Here is a 15,206-nt window from a genome sequence, read left to right on the forward strand (position 1 = left end):
AACGGACGGGAAAGCATACTAACCCCAAATTATACTATCCACACAAACGTACGCAAATGCATACAAACCCCAAATATAACATCCACAACGTCGCTAACGCGTACAAACACCAACTATATTATCCACACAAACGTACGCGAACGCATAGGAACACCAAATAAACTATCGACACAAAAGTACGCAAACGCATACAAACCCCAAATATACTATCCACACAAACGGACGCGAACGCATACAAACCCCAAATAAAATATCCACACATACGTACGCAAACGCATACAAACCCCAAATATACTATCCTTACAAATGGACGCGAAAGCATACAAACCCCAAAATATACAATCTAAACAATTGTACGCAAACGCATACAGACCCAAAATATGCTATCCACAACGTCGCTAACGCGTACAAACCCCGAATATACTATCCACACAAACGGACGCAGACGCATACAAACCCCAAAATATACTATCCATACAAACGTACGCAGACGCATACAAACCCCAAAATGTACGATCCATACAAACGTACGTGAACGCATGCAAACCCGAAATATGCTATCCACAAAACCTCGCCAACGCCTACAAACCCCAAATATACTATCCATATAACGGACGCGAACGCATACAAACCCCAAATAAGCAATCCACACAAACGTACGCAAATGCATACAAACCCCAAATATACTATCCATGTAAACGTTCGCGACCGCACACAAACCCAGAAAATACTCTCTAAACAACGTCGCTAACGTGTACAAACCCCAAATATCCTATCCACACAAACGGACGCGAACGCATACAAACCCCACATATACTGTCCATACAAACGAACCCGAAGGCATACAAACCCCAAATAAACTAACCACAGATACGTACGCAAACGCATGCAAACCCCACATATACTATCCATACAAACGTACGCGAACGCATACAAACCCCAAATATAATATCGACACAACGTCGCTAACGCGTACAAACACCAAATATACTATCCACACAAACGGACGCGAACGCATACAAAACCCAAAAAAAACTATCCACACAAACGGCCGCGAACGCATACAGATCCCAAATAAAATATCCACACAAACATACGCTAACGCATAAAAACCCCAAATATACCGTCCATACAAACGTTCGCGAACGCATACAAACCCCAAATATACTATCCACACAAACGTACGCAAACGCATACAAACCCCAAATATACTACCCACACAAACGGACGCGAGCGCATACAAACCCCAAATGAAATATCCAGACAAACGTACGCAATCGCATACAAACCCCAAATATACTGTCCATGCAAATGGACGCGAAAGCATATAAACCCCAAAATATACATTCTACAGAAACGTACGCAAACGCATACAAACCACAAAATATACTATCCATACAAACGTACGCGAACGCATACAAACCCCAAATATGCTATCCACAACGTCGCTAACGCGTACAAACCCCAAATATACTATCCACACAAACGGACGCGAACGCATACAAACCCCAAATATACTATCCACACAAACGTCCGCAAACGCATACAAACCCCGAAATATACTATCCATACAAACGTACGCGAACGCATGCAAACTCGAAAAATACTATCCACACAACGTCGCTAATGCGTACAACCCCAAAATATACTATCCATACAACGGACGCGAACGCATACAAACCTCAAAAAAGCAATCCACACAAACGTACGCAAACGCATACAAACCCCAAAAATACTATCCACACAAACGGACGCGAACGCATACAAACCCCAAATAAAATATCCACACAAACGAACGCAAACGCATACAAACCCCAAATATACTCTCCATGCAAATGGACGCGAAAGCATACAAACCCCCAAAAATACAATCTACACAAACGTACGCAAACGCATACAAACCCCAAATATACTGTCCACACAAACGGACTCGAGCGCATACAAACCCCAAATAAACTATCCACACAAACGTCCGGAAACGCATACAAACCAGAAAATATACTATCCATACAAACGTACGCGAACGCACAAAAACCTCAAAAATAATATCGACACAACGTCGACAACGCGTACAAACCCCAAATATACTATCCACACAAACGGACGCGAACGCATGCAAACCCCAAAAATACTGTCCATATAAAAGTACGCGAACGCATACAAACCCCAAATATACTATCCACACAAACGTACGCAAACGCAGACAAAACCCAAAATATACTATCCATACAAACGTTCGCGAACGCACTAAAACTCCAAAAATACTATCCACAACGTAGCTAACGCGGACAAACCCCAAATATACTATCCACACAAACGTACGCAAACGCATACAAACCCCAAATATACTATCCATACAAACGTTCGCGAACGCACAAAAACTCCAAAAATACTATCGACACAACGTCGATAACGCGAACAAAACACAAATATACTATCCACAAAAACGGACGCGAACGCATGCAAACCCCAAATATACTGTCCATACAAACGTACGCGAAGGCATACAAACCCCAAATATACTATCCACACAAACGTACGCAAACGCATAGAAAACCCAAAATATACTATCCATACAAACGTACCCGAACGCATACAAACCCCAAATATACTATCCACACAAGTCCCAAACTCGTACAAACCCGAAATATACTATCCACACGAACGGAGGCGAACGCATACAAACGCCATATAAACTATCTACAGAAACGTATGCAAACGCATGCAAACCCCACATATACTATCCACACAACGTCGCTAACGTGTACAAACACCAAATATACTATCCACACAAACGGACGCGAACGCATAAAAACCCCAAATTATACTATCCATACAAACGTACGCAAACGCATACAAACCCCAAATATTCTATCCACAACGTCTCTAACGCGTACAAACCCCGAATATACTATCCACACAAACGGACGCGAACGAATACAAACCCAAAATATACTAGCCACACAAACGTACGCAGACTCATACAAACCCCAAAATATACTATCCATACAAACGTACGCGAGCGCATGCAAACCCGAAATATGCTATCCACAAAACGTCGCCAACGCGTACAAATCCAAATATACTATCCATACAACGGACGCGAACGCATACAAACCCCAAATAAGCAATCCACACAAACGTACGGAAATGCATACAAACCCCAAATATACTATCCATACAAACGTTCGCGACCGCACACAAACCCAGAAAATACTATCTACACAACGTCGCTAACGCGTACAAACCCCAAATATACTATCCACACAAACGGACCCGAACGCATACAAACCCCACATGTACTGTCCATACAAACGTACGCGAACGCATACAAACCCCAAATATACTATCCACACAAACGTACGCAAACGCATACAAACCCAAAATATACTATCCATACAAACGTACGCGAACGCATACAATCCCAAATATACTATCCACACAAGTCGCAAACGCGTACAAACCCCAAATATACTATCCACACAAACGGAGGCGAACGCATAGAAACCCAAAATAAACTATCCACAGAAACGTACGCAAACGCATGCAAGCCCCACATATACTATCCATACAAACGTACGCGAACGCATACAAACCCCAAATATGCTACCGACACAAAGTCGCTAACGCGTACAAACGCCAAATATACTGTCCACACAAACGGACGCGAACGCATACGAAACCCAAAAAAACTATCCACACAAACGGCCGCGAACGCATACAGATCCCAAATAAAATATCCACACAAACATACGCAAGCGCATAAAAACCCCAAATATACTGTCCATACAAACGTACGCGAACGCATACAAACCCGAAATATACTATCCACACAAACGTACGCAAACGCATACAAACCCCAAATGAAATATCCACACAAACGTACGCAATCGCATACAAACCCCAATTATACTGTCGATGCAAATGGACGCGAAAGCATACAAACCCCAAAATATACAATCTACAGAAACGTACTCAAACGCATACAAACCACAAAATATACTATCCATACAAACGTACGCGAACGCATACAAACCCCAAATATGCTATCCACAACGTCGCTAACGCGTACAAACCCCAAATATACTATCCACACAAACGGACGCGAACGCATACAAACCCCAAATATACTATCCACACAAACGTCCGCAAACGCATACAAACCCCGAAATATACTATCCATACAAACTTACGCGAACGCATGCAAACCCGAAATATACTATCCAGACAACGTCGCTAACGCGTACAACCCCAAAATATACTATCCATACAACGGACGCGAACGCATACAAACCCTAAAAAAGCAATCCACATAAACGTACACAAACGCATACAAACCCCAAATATACTATCCACACAAACGGACGTGAACGCATAGAAACCCCAAATAAAATATCCACACAAACGTACGCAAACGCATACACACCCCAAATATACTATCCATGCAAATAGATGCGAAAGCATACAAACCCCCAAAAATACAATCTACACAAACGAACGCAAACACATACAAACCACAAAATATACTATCCATACAAACTTACGCGAACGCATACAAACCCGAAATATCCTATCCATAACGTCGCTAACGCGTACAAACCCCAAATATACTATGCACACAAACGGACGCGAACGCATACAAACCCCAATTATACTGTCCATACAAACGTACGCGGACGCATACAAACCCTAAGTATACTATCCACACAAACGTACGCAAACGCATACAAACCTCAAAGTATACTATCCATACAAACGTACGCGAACGCATGCAAACCCCAAATATACTATCCACACAACGTCGCTAACGCGTACAAACCCCAAATATACTATCCACACAAACGGACGCGAACGCATACAAACCCCAAATAAACTATCCACAGAAACGTACGCAAACGCATGCAAACCCCACATGTACTATCCATACAAACGTACTCGAACGCATACAAACCCCAAATATACTATCCACACAACGTCGCTAACGCGTACAAACGCCAAATATACTATCCACACAAACGGACGCGAACGCATACAAACCCCAATTATACTGTCCATACAAACGTACGCGGACGCATACAAACCCTAAATATACTATCCAGACAAACGTACGCAAAAGCATATAAACCCCAAAGTATACTATCCATACAAACGTACGCGAACGCATGCAAAGCCCAAATATACTATCCACACAACGTCGCTAACGCCTACAAACCCCAAATATACTATCCACATAAACAGACGCAAACGCATACAAACCCCAAATAAACTATCCACACAAACGTACGCAAACGCATACAAACCCCAAATATACTATAAATACAAACGGACGGGAAAGCATACTAACCCCAAATTATACTATCCACACAAACGTACGCAAATGCATACAAACCCCAAATATAACATCCACAACGTCGCTAACGCGTACAAACACCAACTATATTATCCACACAAACGTACGCGAACGCATAGGAACACCAAATAAACTATCGACACAAAAGTACGCAAACGCATACAAACCCCAAATATACTATCCACACAAACGGACGCGAACGCATACAAACCCCAAATAAAATATCCACACATACGTACGCAAACGCATACAAACCCCAAATATACTATCCTTACAAATGGACGCGAAAGCATACAAACCCCAAAATATACAATCTAAACAATTGTACGCAAACGCATACAAACCCCAAATATGCTATCCACAACGTCGCTAACGCGTACAAACCCCGAATATACTATCCACACAAACGGACGCAGACGCATACAAACCCCAAAATATACTATCCATACAAACGTACGCAGACGCATACAAACCCCAAAATGTACGATCCATACAAACGTACGTGAACGCATGCAAACCCGAAATATGCTATCCACAAAACCTCGCCAACGCCTACAAACCCCAAATATACTATCCATATAACGGACGCGAACGCATACAAACCCCAAATAAGCAATCCACACAAACGTACGCAAATGCATACAAACCCCAAATATACTATCCATGTAAACGTTCGCGACCGCACACAAACCCAGAAAATACTCTCTACACAACGTCGCTAACGTGTACAAACCCCAAATATCCTATCCACACAAACGGACGCGAACGCATACAAACCCCACATATACTGTCCATACAAACGAACCCGAAGGCATACAAACCCCAAATAAACTAACCACAGATACGTACGCAAACGCATGCAAACCCCACATATACTATCCATACAAACGTACGCGAACGCATACAAACCCCAAATATAATATCGACACAACGTCGCTAACGCGTACAAACACCAAATATACTATCCACACAAACGGACGCGAACGCATACAAAACCCAAAAAAAACTATCCACACAAACGGCCGCGAACGCATACAGATCCCAAATAAAATATCCACACAAACATACGTAAACGCATAAAAACCCCAAATATACTGTCCATACAAACGTACGCGAACGCATACAAACCCCAAATATACTATCCACACAAACGTACGCAAACGCATACAAACCCCAAATATACTACCCACACAAACGGACGCGAGCGCATACAAACCCCAAATGAAATATCCAGACAAACGTACGCAATCGCATACAAACCCCAAATATACTGTCCATGCAAATGGACGCGAAAGCATATAAACCCCAAAATATACATTCTACAGAAACGTACGCAAACGCATAAAAACCACAAAATATACTATCCATACAAACGTACGCGAACGCATACAAACCCCAAATATGCTATCCACAACGTCGCTAACGCGTACAAACCCCAAATATACTATCCACACAAACGGACGCGAACGCATACAAACCCCAAATATACTATCCACACAAACGTCCGCAAACGCATACAAACCCCGAAATATACTATCCATACAAACGTACGCGAACGCATGCAAACTCGAAAAATACTATCCACACAACGTCGCTAATGCGTACAACCCCAAAATATACTATCCATACAACGGACGCGAACGCATACAAACCTCAAAAAAGCAATCCACACAAACGTACGCAAACGCATACAAACCCCAAAAATACTATCCACACAAACGGACGCGAACGCATACAAACCCCAAATAAAATATCCACACAAACGAACGCAAACGCATACAAACCCCAAATATACTCTCCATGCAAATGGACGCGAAAGCATACAAACCCCCAAAAATACAATCTACACAAACGTACGCAAACGCATACAAACCCCAAATATACTGTCCACACAAACGGACTCGAGCGCATACAAACCCCAAATAAACTATCCACACAAACGTCCGGAAACGCATACAAACCCCAAAATATACTATCCATACAAACGTACGCGAACGCACAAAAACCTCAAAAATAATATCGACACAACGTCGACAACGCGTACAAACCCCAAATATACTATCCACACAAACGGACGCGAACGCATGCAAACCCCAAAAATACTGTCCATATAAAAGTACGCGAACGCATACAAACCCCAAATATACTATCCACACAAACGTACGCAAACGCAGACAAAACCCAAAATATACTATCCATACAAACGTTCGCGAACGCACTAAAACTCCAAAAATACTATCCACAACGTAGCTAACGCGGACAAACCCCAAATATACTATCCACACAAACGTACGCAAACGCATACAAACCCCAAATATACTATCCATACAAACGTTCGCGAACGCACAAAAACTCCAAAAATACTATCGACACAACGTCGATAACGCGAACAAAACACAAATATACTATCCACAAAAACGGACGCGAACGCATGCAAACCCCAAATATACTGTCCATACAAACGTACGCGAACGCATACAAACCCCAAATATACTATCCACACAAACGTACGCAAACGCATAGAAAACCCAAAATATACTATCCATACAAACGTACCCGAACGCATACAAACCCCAAATATACTATCCACACAAGTCCCAAACTCGTACAAACCCGAAATATACTATCCACACGAACGGAGGCGAACGCATACAAACGCCATATAAACTATCTACAGAAACGTATGCAAACGCATGCAAACCCCACTTATACTATCCACACGACGTCGCTAACGTGTACAAACACCAAATATACTATCCACACAAACGGACGCGAACGCATACAAACCCCAAATTATACTATCCATACAAACGTACGCAAACGCATACAAACCCCAAATATTCTATCCACAACGTCTCTAACGCGTACAAACCCCGAATATACTATCCACACAAACGGACGCGAACGAATACAAACCCAAAATATACTAGCCACACAAACGTACGCAGACTCATACAAACCCCAAAATATACTATCCATACAAACGTACGCGAGCGCATGCAAACCCGAAATATGCTATCCACAAAACGTCGCCAACGCGTACAAATCCAAATATACTCTCCATACAACGGACGCGAACGCATACAAACCCCAAATAAGCAATCCACACAAACGTACGGAAATGCATACAAACCCCAAATATACTATCCATACAAACGTTCGCGACCGCACACAAACCCAGAAAATACTATCTACACAACGTCGCTAACGCGTACAAACCCCAAATATACTATCCACACAAACGGACGCGACCGCATACAAACCCCACATGTACTGTCCATACAAACGTACGCGAACGCATACAAACCCCAAATATACTATCCACACAAACGTACGCAAACGCATACAAACCCAAAATATACTATCCATACAAACGTACGCGAACGCATACAATCCCAAATATACTATCAACACAAGTCGCAAACGCGTACAAACCCCAAATATACTATCCACACAAACGGAGGCGAACGCATAGAAACCCAAAATAAACTATCCACAGAAACGTACGCAAACGCATGCAAACCCCACATATACTATCCATACAAACGTACGCGAACGCATACAAACCCCAAATATGCTACCGACACAAAGTCGCTAACGCGTACAAACACCAAATATACTGTCCACACAAACGGACGCGAACGCATACGAAACCCAAAAAAACTATCCACACAAACGGCCGCGAACGCATACAGATCCCAAATAAAATATCCACACAAACATACGCAAGCGCATAAAAACCCCAAATATACTGTCCATACAAACGTACGCGAACGCATACAAACCCGAAATATACTATCCACACAAACGTACGCAAACGCATACAAACCCCAAATAAAATATCCACACAAACGTACGCAATCGCATACAAACCCCAATTATACTGTCGATGCAAATGGACGCGAAAGCATACAAACCCCAAAATATACAATCTACAGAAACGTACTCAAACGCATACAAACCACAAAATATACTATCCATACAAACGTACGCGAACGCATACAAACCCCAAATATGCTATCCACAACGTCGCTAACGCGTACAAACCCCAAATATACTATCCACACAAACGGACGCGAACGCATACAAACCCCAAATATACTATCCACACAAACGTCCGCAAACGCATACAAACCCCGAAATATACTATCCATACAAACTTACGCGAACGCATGCAAACCCGAAATATACTATCCAGACAACGTCGCTAACGCGTACAACCCCAAAATATACTATCCATACAACGGACGCGAACGCATACAAACCCTAAAAAAGCAATCCACATAAACGTACACAAACGCATACAAACCCCAAATATACTATCCACACAAACGGACGTGAACGCATAGAAACCCCAAATAAAATATCCACACAAACGTACGCAAACGCATACACACCCCAAATATACTATCCATGCAAATAGATGCGAAAGCATACAAACCCCCAAAAATACAATCTACACAAACGAACGCAAACACATACAAACCACAAAATATACTATCCATACAAACTTACGCGAACGCATACAAACCCGAAATATCCTATCCATAACGTCGCTAACGCGTACAAACCCCAAATATACTATGCACACAAACGGACGCGAACGCATACAAACCCCAATTATACTGTCCATACAAACGTACGCGGACGCATACAAACCCTAAGTATACTATCCACACAAACGTACGCAAACGCATACAAACCTCAAAGTATACTATCCATACAAACGTACGCGAACGCATGCAAACCCCAAATATACTATCCACACAACGTCGCTAACGCGTACAAACCCCAAATATACTATCCACACAAACGGACGCGAACGCATACAAACCCCAAATAAACTATCCACAGAAACGTACGCAAACGCATGCAAACCCCACATGTACTATCCATACAAACGTACTCGAACGCATACAAACCCCAAATATACTATCCACACAACGTCGCTAACGCGTACAAACGCCAAATATACTATCCACACAAACGGACGCGAACGCATACAAACCCCAATTATACTGTCCATACAAACGTACGCGGACGCATACAAACCCTAAATATACTATCCAGACAAACGTACGCAAAAGCATATAAACCCCAAAGTATACTATCCATACAAACGTACGCGAACGCATGCAAAGCCCAAATATACTATCCACACAACGTCGCTAACGCGTACAAACCCCAAATATACTATCCACATAAACAGACGCAAACGCATACAAACCCCAAATAAACTATCCACACAAACGTACGCAAACGCATACAAACCCCAAATATACTATAAATACAAACGGACGGGAAAGCATACTAACCCCAAATTATACTATCCACACAAACGTACGCAAATGCATACAAACCCCAAATATAACATCCACAACGTCGCTAACGCGTACAAACACCAACTATATTATCCACACAAACGTACGCGAACGCATAGGAACACCAAATAAACTATCGACACAAAAGTACGCAAACGCATACAAACCCCAAATATACTATCCACACAAACGGACGCGAACGCATACAAACCCCAAATAAAATATCCACACATACGTACGCAAACGCATACAAACCCCAAATATACTATCCTTACAAATGGACGCGAAAGCATACAAACCCCAAAATATACAATCTAAACAATTGTACGCAAACGCATACAAACCCCAAATATGCTATCCACAACGTCGCTAACGCGTACAAACCCCGAATATACTATCCACACAAACGGACGCAGACGCATACAAACCCCAAAATATACTATCCATACAAACGTACGCAGACGCATACAAACCCCAAAATGTACGATCCATACAAACGTACGTGAACGCATGCAAACCCGAAATATGCTATCCACAAAACCTCGCCAACGCCTACAAACCCCAAATATACTATCCATATAACGGACGCGAACGCATACAAACCCCAAATAAGCAATCCACACAAACGTACGCAAATGCATACAAACCCCAAATATACTATCCATGTAAACGTTCGCGACCGCACACAAACCCAGAAAATACTCTCTACACAACGTCGCTAACGTGTACAAACCCCAAATATCCTATCCACACAAACGGACGCGAACGCATACAAACCCCACATATACTGTCCATACAAACGAACCCGAAGGCATACAAACCCCAAATAAACTAACCACAGATACGTACGCAAACGCATGCAAACCCCACATATACTATCCATACAAACGTACGCGAACGCATACAAACCCCAAATATAATATCGACACAACGTCGCTAACGCGTACAAACACCAAATATACTATCCACACAAACGGACGCGAACGCATACAAAACCCAAAAAAAACTATCCACACAAACGGCCGCGAACGCATACAGATCCCAAATAAAATATCCACACAAACATACGTAAACGCATAAAAACCCCAAATATACTGTCCATACAAACGTACGCGAACGCATACAAACCCCAAATATACTATCCACACAAACGTACGCAAACGCATACAAACCCCAAATATACTACCCACACAAACGGACGCGAGCGCATACAAACCCCAAATGAAATATCCAGACAAACGTACGCAATCGCATACAAACCCCAAATATACTGTCCATGCAAATGGACGCGAAAGCATATAAACCCCAAAATATACATTCTACAGAAACGTACGCAAACGCATACAAACCACAAAATATACTATCCATACAAACGTACGCGAACGCATACAAACCCCAAATATGCTATCCACAACGTCGCTAACGCGTACAAACCCCAAATATACTATCCACACAAACGGACGCGAACGCATACAAACCCCAAATATACTATCCACACAAACGTCCGCAAACGCATACAAACCCCGAAATATACTATCCATACAAACGTACGCGAACGCATGCAAACTCGAAAAATACTATCCACACAACGTCGCTAATGCGTACAACCCCAAAATATACTATCCATACAACGGACGCGAACGCATACAAACCTCAAAAAAGCAATCCACACAAACGTACGCAAACGCATACAAACCCCAAAAATACTATCCACACAAACGGACGCGAACGCATACAAACCCCAAATAAAATATCCACACAAACGAACGCAAACGCATACAAACCCCAAATATACTCTCCATGCAAATGGACGCGAAAGCATACAAACCCCCAAAAATACAATCTACACAAACGTACGCAAACGCATACAAACCCCAAATATACTGTCCACACAAACGGACTCGAGCGCATACAAACCCCAAATAAACTATCCACACAAACGTCCGGAAACGCATACAAACCCCAAAATATACTATCCATACAAACGTACGCGAACGCACAAAAACCTCAAAAATAATATCGACACAACGTCGACAACGCGTACAAACCCCAAATATACTATCCACACAAACGGACGCGAACGCATGCAAACCCCAAAAATACTGTCCATATAAAAGTACGCGAACGCATACAAACCCCAAATATACTATCCACACAAACGTACGCAAACGCAGACAAAACCCAAAATATACTATCCATACAAACGTTCGCGAACGCACTAAAACTCCAAAAATACTATCCACAACGTAGCTAACGCGGACAAACCCCAAATATACTATCCACACAAACGTACGCAAACGCATACAAACCCCAAATATACTATCCATACAAACGTTCGCGAACGCACAAAAACTCCAAAAATACTATCGACACAACGTCGATAACGCGAACAAAACACAAATATACTATCCACAAAAACGGACGCGAACGCATGCAAACCCCAAATATACTGTCCATACAAACGTACGCGAACGCATACAAACCCCAAATATACTATCCACACAAACGTACGCAAACGCATAGAAAACCCAAAATATACTATCCATACAAACGTACCCGAACGCATACAAACCCCAAATATACTATCCACACAAGTCCCAAACTCGTACAAACCCGAAATATACTATCCACACGAACGGAGGCGAACGCATACAAACGCCATATAAACTATCTACAGAAACGTATGCAAACGCATGCAAACCCCACTTATACTATCCACACGACGTCGCTAACGTGTACAAACACCAAATATACTATCCACACAAACGGACGCGAACGCATACAAACCCCAAATTATACTATCCATACAAACGTACGCAAACGCATACAAACCCCAAATATTCTATCCACAACGTCTCTAACGCGTACAAACCCCGAATATACTATCCACACAAACGGACGCGAACGAATACAAACCCAAAATATACTAGCCACACAAACGTACGCAGACTCATACAAACCCCAAAATATACTATCCATACAAACGTACGCGAGCGCATGCAAACCCGAAATATGCTATCCACAAAACGTCGCCAACGCGTACAAATCCAAATATACTCTCCATACAACGGACGCGAACGCATACAAACCCCAAATAAGCAATCCACACAAACGTACGGAAATGCATACAAACCCCAAATATACTATCCATACAAACGTTCGCGACCGCACACAAACCCAGAAAATACTATCTACACAACGTCGCTAACGCGTACAAACCCCAAATATACTATCCACACAAACGGACGCGACCGCATACAAACCCCACATGTACTGTCCATACAAACGTACGCGAACGCATACAAACCCCAAATATACTATCCACACAAACGTACGCAAACGCATACAAACCCAAAATATACTATCCATACAAACGTACGCGAACGCATACAATCCCAAATATACTATCAACACAAGTCGCAAACGCGTACAAACCCCAAATATACTATCCACACAAACGGAGGCGAACGCATAGAAACCCAAAATAAACTATCCACAGAAACGTACGCAAACGCATGCAAACCCCACATATACTATCCATACAAACGTACGCGAACGCATACAAACCCCAAATATACTATCGACACAAAGTCGCTAACGCGTACAAACGCCAAATATACTATCCACACAAACGGACGCGAACGCATACGAAACCCAAAAAAACTATCCACACAAACGGCCGCGAACGCATACAGATCCCAAATAAAATATCCACACAAACATACGCAAGCGCATAAAAACCCCAAATATACTGTAGATACAAACGTACGCGAACGCATACAAACCCGAAATATACTATCCACACAAACGTACGCAAACGCATACAAACCCCAAATAAAATATCCACACAAACGTACGCAATCGCATACAAACCCCAATTATACTGTCGATGCAAATGGACGCGAAAGCATACAAACCCCAAAATATACAATCTACAGAAACGTACTCAAACGCATACAAACCACAAAATATACTATCCATACAAACGTACGCGAACGCATACAAACCCCAAATATGCTATCCACAACGTCGCTAACGCGTACAAACCCCAAATATACTATCCACACAAACGGACGCGAACGCATACAAACCCCAAATATACTATCCACACAAACGTCCGCAAACGCATACAAACCCCGAAATATACTATCCATACAAACTTACGCGAACGCATGCAAACCCGAAATATACTATCCAGACAACGTCGCTAACGCGTACAACCCCAAAATATACTATCCATACAACGGACGCGAACGCATACAAACCCTAAAAAAGCAATCCACATAAAGGTACACAAACGCATACAAACCCCAAATATACTATCCACACAAACGGACGTGAACGCATAGAAACCCCAAATAAAATATCCACACAAACGTACGCAAACGCATACACACCCCAAATATACTATCCATGCAAATGGACGCGAAAGCATACAAACCCAGAAAAATACAATCTACACAAACGAACGCAAACACATACAAACCACAAAATATACTATCCATACAAACTTACGCGAACGCATACAAACCCGA

The sequence above is a fragment of the Sinohyriopsis cumingii genome, chromosome 10, assembly GCF_028554795.1.
Source record: "Sinohyriopsis cumingii isolate HCF-2022 chromosome 10, ASM2855479v2, whole genome shotgun sequence".
In the NCBI taxonomy this organism is placed as follows: Eukaryota; Metazoa; Mollusca; class Bivalvia; order Unionida; family Unionidae; genus Sinohyriopsis; species Sinohyriopsis cumingii.